The sequence below is a fragment of the Chaetura pelagica genome, unplaced genomic scaffold (assembly GCF_000747805.2).
Source record: "Chaetura pelagica isolate M959 unplaced genomic scaffold, ChaPel_1.0 scaffold3, whole genome shotgun sequence".
Lineage (NCBI taxonomy): Eukaryota > Metazoa > Chordata > Aves > Apodiformes > Apodidae > Chaetura > Chaetura pelagica.
Window position 1 is genome coordinate 9,527,933 of NW_009952974.1, and position 7,064 is coordinate 9,534,996.

Consider the following 7,064-nt stretch of genomic DNA (forward strand, 5'->3'; position numbering starts at 1 on the left):
GTCAATGAAAAGCTCAACATGAGCCAGCAATGTGCACCTGCAGCCCAGAAAGCCAACTGTGTCCTGGGCTGCATCAAAAGAAGTGTGGCCAGCAGGTTGATGGAGGTGATTCTGTGCCTCTACTCTGCACTTATGAGACCCGACTTGGAGTACTGTGTCTAGTTCTGAAGCCCTCAACACAGGAAGGGGGCACATAGAGCTCTTGGAGCAAGTCCAGAGAAGGGCCACAAAGATGACAAGAGGGCTGGAGCACCTCTCCTACGAGGACAGGCTGAGAGAGTCAAGGTAGTTCAGTCTAGAGAAGAGACAGCTCTGGTGAGACCTTATAGTGGCCTTCCAGTATCTGAAGGAGCCTACAGGAAAGCTATGGAGGGACCAGGGTGTAGTGACAGGGCAAGGGGCAATGGAAGAAGGTAGATTTAGGTTAGACATTAGAAAGAAATTCTTTAGTGTGAGCATGGTGAGACACTGAAACAGGTTGCCCAGGAAAGTTCTGGCTGCCCCCTTCCTGGGAGTGTTCAAGGGCAGGTTGGATGCGGCTTTGAGCAACCTGGTCTTGTTGGAGATGTCCCTTACTCATGCAGGGGGTTAGAACCAGATGATCTTTAAGGTTCCTTCCAACACAAACCATTCTATAAAAATGCTGAATTTTACAGTATCAGAGAACATAATGCCATTTTCCATGCTTGTCAATTCTCCTCACAAACTTGTGGGATCTTAAAGCCTTGTTACACACACGCCTTTGCAAGGCCTTTCAGCTGCCTATTTTCACAATACGTTCAAGCCTGATTGAAAAAGATACTGGTAACAACGTTCTGTCAATTGAGTTATAAGAAAACCCTCATTTTGCAAGGGCTTCCCTCTTACTACATAGCAGTAAATTCTAGTAAGCATGAGAATAAATGCTTGCAAACTTCCAGCCTGATTCTTAACAGTTGATGCCATTTCTGTGTGATTATCAAGTGCCTGCAGCTGTTCATAAAATCCAGGTCTTAATATAATCAGTAAGGGGAGTTATCATAACACAACTAATATAAAAAGGCTATTTATAGCCTAAGAATGCAGTCATTGAAAAATCCAATTCTAATCACAAGGCAATCTACTGTATCTTGTTTTCTTGTGCATATAATATCAAGTTAAGAAGCAAACATACTGGTATGCAGCATATGCATACATACCAGAAACAGGCAGGAACAATCCATCACTATCCTAATTAGAAGCACAGGCAGACCTCTAAGATAACTGATATACTTTTCTCTCTTGAGATTTAAGTATTAATATATATTTTACAATATTGGGCTAAAATATGAGCTGATTAGTTGCAAACGAAAGTTATGAGACTGAAACAGGAGAAAAGAAAGTTCACACTGTTACTAGAGCAGAGAGGTCTAATTTCTTCTGCCTCTTAATTCCTCCTCCCACAACTGCCCTTCACAAAAATTTTTCTTTGGCCTGATTATCTTTTTTTTTTTAATCTTCCCATTTGAGATGACTCCCACCAGGACTCTAACATGAGAGACACACTTACGTATGCTGTCTTGAAGGTTTCCCTCCATCTTCATTCCCAAATTAAAGGCGGTCATAAAGTCGTGAATTCCCTCAGAAGTAGAAGCTTTAAACATATTGAAGACAAACAAGGAGCATATGTACATTCAACTCTTCTCCCACTTACCACTGCAGGATTTCACCCCTTGCTAGAGATATATTCCACCTTGATAACAGAAATAAAAGTTTGGAACCCCTGAGCCCTGAAATCACCAATTGCAAGCTGAATCAGTTCTTGCCTCTGCATGCACACACACACACACGCACACACACACCAACATCAACTGAGTGAAAACATTCGGATGCCTTTCCATTGCCTGGTCACAATAGTCCCTGCTATTAAAGTACCAAACAGAAGGCTACTCTTACCCTAAAGGTACTCATCTAAGTAATCTGCAGATGTAAGACATGCAAGACAAGCTTTTTCTATCCTAGTAGTCCCACATCCAATTGATCCAATTTCTGTTGCAATTCTAGCTAGATCTCTTACATACAGTGGCACAGCATAAAGATTACCACTGCAAAGAGTTAAAAATATCATGGAGCAAAAATTGAAAAAACCAAACCAAAAAACCCAACACAACAACAAAAAAAAGCCCAAACAAACAAACAAACAAAACCCTAATACTGTATGAGTGGCTCTGGCATTATCAGGTCAAAGAACAAGTCCCCATCTACCTACAAGAAGATACATGTGTATAATGCATGTATAATTTTTTCAATAATCACAAATATATGTGTATTATATATGCATGATCAAGCTAATTCTACCTGGTGAAAACATGTTGATGTTTATGTGGAGGTAGGTTTTACTTATGTAAAAATCAAAATTATTCTTACTGTGGCACAGAAGTAGGGTGGGGATACTCCTTTGCTTGTTTCTACAGTTGTCAAGTTCTTATTTGAATAGATAATAGTTCTCAGAGCATCTGAAACACATCAATCCAAGGATATGCTAAAACCTTCACCAGACAAATATTTGGGGAATAGAAAAGCTCTCAATACTTTGAGGGGAGCTTCAAAAACCAACAGAATTCAGGTCATTTTAACAATGCCTGTTAATAGCAATCCACATAATTTCTTCAGGCTGAATCATAACGTGTATCTAGAATAAATGATAGAAATTATGAAATGCTACTAAATACTATACTTAATAACCTATACTTTTTGTCCCTGGAAATCAGATGGGAATGTTTCTCTGTTTTGATTAAAAGACAGTTCAGACACGGTCTGTAAAGGGAAGACAGTGTTCTGCTGTTACAATACTGATGTCTTGCACCCCCACTGATCACAGCATCACTTACTGACAATGGCTCCAATGAGAAGCCACCTGGAAAAAGATCTGTCAACAAAATATTTATTTAATCATGGATCTGGCTATGACAAGTATGGAGCTGCTACAAAATGACCTAAACTTCTCAGTTCTTCAGTCTAACACTAAACAAATGCACATCCTTGGCAACAATTATGAGTAAGAACAGCATTAGTTTCTATCACATCTCATTCCCTTCTGAAAATGATGATGATCCGAGCTCCATTCATCGGAGTTTAATATTTTAAAGCCAAACTCAATAAAACTGAGTTATCAAAAGTGACTCAGCAACATTAGAGCAGAAGTTCCCTGCAGCTTCAGCTGGGTTTAACTGTCAAGTCTCTTGTGAAATTGAGACTGTTTTTATCACTGTCTGCCCTCACCACCTCGTAATTTTGCTTTAGGGTGTCACAGAACCAGAATACTAGGTAGTTAACCCAAAATTTGAGAGATTCATATGAAAGAATCACTTTTGAAGAACAAATGTTTCTAAATTTAAAGAGAAGGTTTTCTACATAAAGAATTAGATCTACTGCAATGTACCAGAGGTTTCTTGTTCCAAATATAGCTCCCCAAATGGCACAGGAGAGGCAATTTCTTGTACTGAGGAAACAGTCCTAACAGAAAAGACAGGAAACTTCAGTTTTGACTTTTCACAGAATCACAGAATGTTAGAGGTTGGAAGGGACCTCTGGAGATCATAGAGTCCAACCCACCTGCCAGAGCAGGACCACCACAGAATCTAGGGTAGGTCACTCAGAAATGCATCGACATGTGTCTAGAAAGTGTCCAGAAAAGAAGACTCCACAACCTCTCTGGGGAGCCTGTTCCAGTGCTCTGTAACCTTTACAGGAAAGAAGTTCCAATTTTACAAACACTGGCAAAATATCAACCAAAATCTTTGACAGTACTGATGATTATTTGCTTTTATATACATATAAATAGTACAAATTTAAGACATAAATTTCTCTGATTTAAGTTCATTAAACATTAAACAACGAGCTTGCAGAGGCCATATCTTAGTCCAGAACAGTTAAGAGTGGTCTTGTTTTCTTGCTTATTAGAAAAAAAACACTATTTTAGTGAAGTTAGAGTATTTACAGTCTTGCCTGAGGTGTTTTTGGGGAGTAAAAAAGTACAAGGTTAACTTCTAATAACATTGAGAGCTGATATGAAGTTTGACAGCAAGCAGCATCTTTTCTCTTTAAAAAAGATACACTAATGAATGAACCAATGTAAAGAAGACAAAGTTAATTAAAGAAATAGAAAAATAGAAAAAAAAATAAAGAAAAAGAAAAAGAAAATAAGTGATTATTCTGAAGTTCTGAAGTTTCCCTAGGGTGATGTATCAGACAGCTTGTGCTAGGTCACCTCAATATAAACCAGGTGATATTCCTTATTGCCAAAATAAGAAATTCTAATCTGCCTTCTGTTTTACCTTTAGACACCTGTGATTTTCTGCCAGTGTTAAGGTGACTGGTCAAAACACACAGGCACATGCATTAAAATAATAAGCTTTAACAGAGTTCTAAACAATTTTAATACATTGTTCTAGCAATAAATCTTTACTTGATGGGAGGGTACAGCCATTTAAATGAAGAACAGAGCACCAAAAGTGGAGCAGAAGACCCCCAGATGACACACCACAAAAAGGAGTCCAGCCAATTCAAGTCTTTATACTGGGAACTTAATGCAAAACCCTTGACTCTTTCGAGTTATATGGGATGCTTCTCTTCATCTGTAAACTGCCTGGAAAGACTTCTTCCCTTCCCATCTGCCTTAACTCTTTTTTGTGTAATTTTAAAGGAAAAACATGGGAAAAACAGATACATGTTTAGGAGCTAGAAGGAAAAAAAAGAGAGACCTGATAAAGGAGGATACATGCCACATGCTCCAACCGTGAAAGAAATCTGACAAGAAACAGAAAGACTGGAATTAAAAGTACAAATTTAACTAATGCATCTTTTGGTTGGAAAAGATATTTCAGCCCTTGGAAATTGCTTGAGACTTCATTAAGAACTACATTTCAATTTTTAAAAAAAACAAACAACACCAAACTTTAACTTCTCCATTTCTTAAAAGTCAAGAGAAAAAAATGGTGCTCCAACTGTGACTCTCAATGCCCAATATTATTTATAAACTTCAAATGGAACACATTTAAAGAAATATCTGCTCTTCATCATGAAGTTCCTCTCAGTTCTTCTTTGCCAAAGAGCTTTACATTAAAATCTTTGTTGACACAAAACGAGAAGTGACATTCCACTACAGTCAAATGTGTATGTGAGATCTCTTTCTACAATTTATTTCCTGAAATGAATACTGTGGGAGTATATTTGGATTCTAAACAATAAAAATATCTACTTGTTTAGAACATCAAGAAAGACAATAGAGGCAAGATAAAATTCCAAAGATTTAAGTGTTCTTCACCTTGAAATTTACTTGAGTTTTATTTTTGCACTTCTAATTTAATTTAAAGAAACAAGGCACTAATTACCTTGAACTACTTTTGTAATGAAACACTTTTTGGCTTCTCCTTGAGTAGGGCAAGAACTGGCACTCCAGTGCAAGTGATTCAGCTTTTGTTTTTAGAAAGACTTAAAAACTAACTTTTCATAAATCTATAGTAACTTCTTTTTAGTGACCAAAGAAAATCAGAAGTATACTAAAGAACCAAACATTTTTTTACTGTTAACAGTTTTCCTTACTAGTATCTATTTTGATCATAATTAGAGACAAAAGCATTTTATATTTTCAGTTCCTTGCCAGTTCTTAGAGAATACAGACTCTGAAACACAATTAGATTTTTCAGACAAGTTCACATGCTCCACCTAACAACAGCAAATGATTGATTCCTCAGAGAAGGCAACATTTCCCACCATGCACCTAGCTGACTGTGCTGTGATGGACATGAGGGTAAAACTGGGGGGTTTTGGCCTTTTCAGATAGATTTCTTCCACCCTGAAACATAAAATTCATTTTACTTGAATAAATGTAACAGTATTCATGTCAAAAACACTCGCACTCCTATATTTCTTTCAAGGATACCGAATTTGATGATTGCTTGCAGAATGGATTATGCAGTCCACAAAGTGGTCTTGCCATCCAGATGTTGATTTCATCTCCATATTATTCCCTGAGGACGAGGACATTAAATACACACTTGCAACAGGTCTCAAAGTTCCACCTTCCCAAAAACAGGTGTGACACCATAACATCTGCTCCATGGGGCACCTCCACTAAATGCTCCACTGAGAACAGTCATCTGAGGCACAAGTCCACATGTTCTCAGCAGCTCAATGCAGACCTGTTGTTTCCATTCTCCCAGCTCATAGTCCTCCCTCTAGGATAATAACACTTGTCACTGTACTGACTCTATACTTTTACTCCTATTTTTGATCTCCATAATTCACTTCATTTTTTAAATAAAAAGAGAAAAAAATAGTCAGGGTTTCCTCTTAAAGCTTGTGCTAATTACTGTTAACATGGAAGGTTTATAAATCTCTGAGGATGTAACACAAAAACTCTTCAGAACTGCAGGGGGATAAAGGAGCTGGACAGCTGTGTTGATGTGGCAGACCAAGTAATGTTCAGACACACTGAACACACAGTCCTACTTCTCAAGCACAGAGGCAAGTCACTATTCTTCTACATGCCTTGTGCCAATTTTCTATTAAAAACTTATTTCCAGTAAGTCAACCCCACAAAACAGACATGCTGTTCAATGTTTTGAGAAGCTTATGATAAAAGATCACCAGAAGACAGTAAAAATTTCAGCTTAGAAAAACAAGAATTCATAATAATGTTAATAATCTGTTCAGAAGAAGAAAGATTTCAGATGTCACAGGTGATATGCATAAATGAGTAGGTATTTGTCACAACTTCTTTTTTCCCTGAAAGTAGAAAATATTTTCTGTAGAGGGAAGTAAGTCAGAAAAGGCAGAACCTTTTATTTTAGATACACCTATTTTGGTAATAGTTACCTGCCAGACTTAAGTAGAAGTGCACACTGTAATTTTTCTTTGTTATGCCTGAAATTAAGAACACTACAGAAAAAGAAATTAAATCAGAAAGAAAGCAATATAAAAGAAGAACCACTGAAAATACATGTAGATTATCACAGAGGCAACAGAAAAAAAATCTGGCAGCTGTCAACACCATTAAAAAAAAGTGCTTAAGTGTAACTGGTTTATCTTAAGAGTTAGGAAAC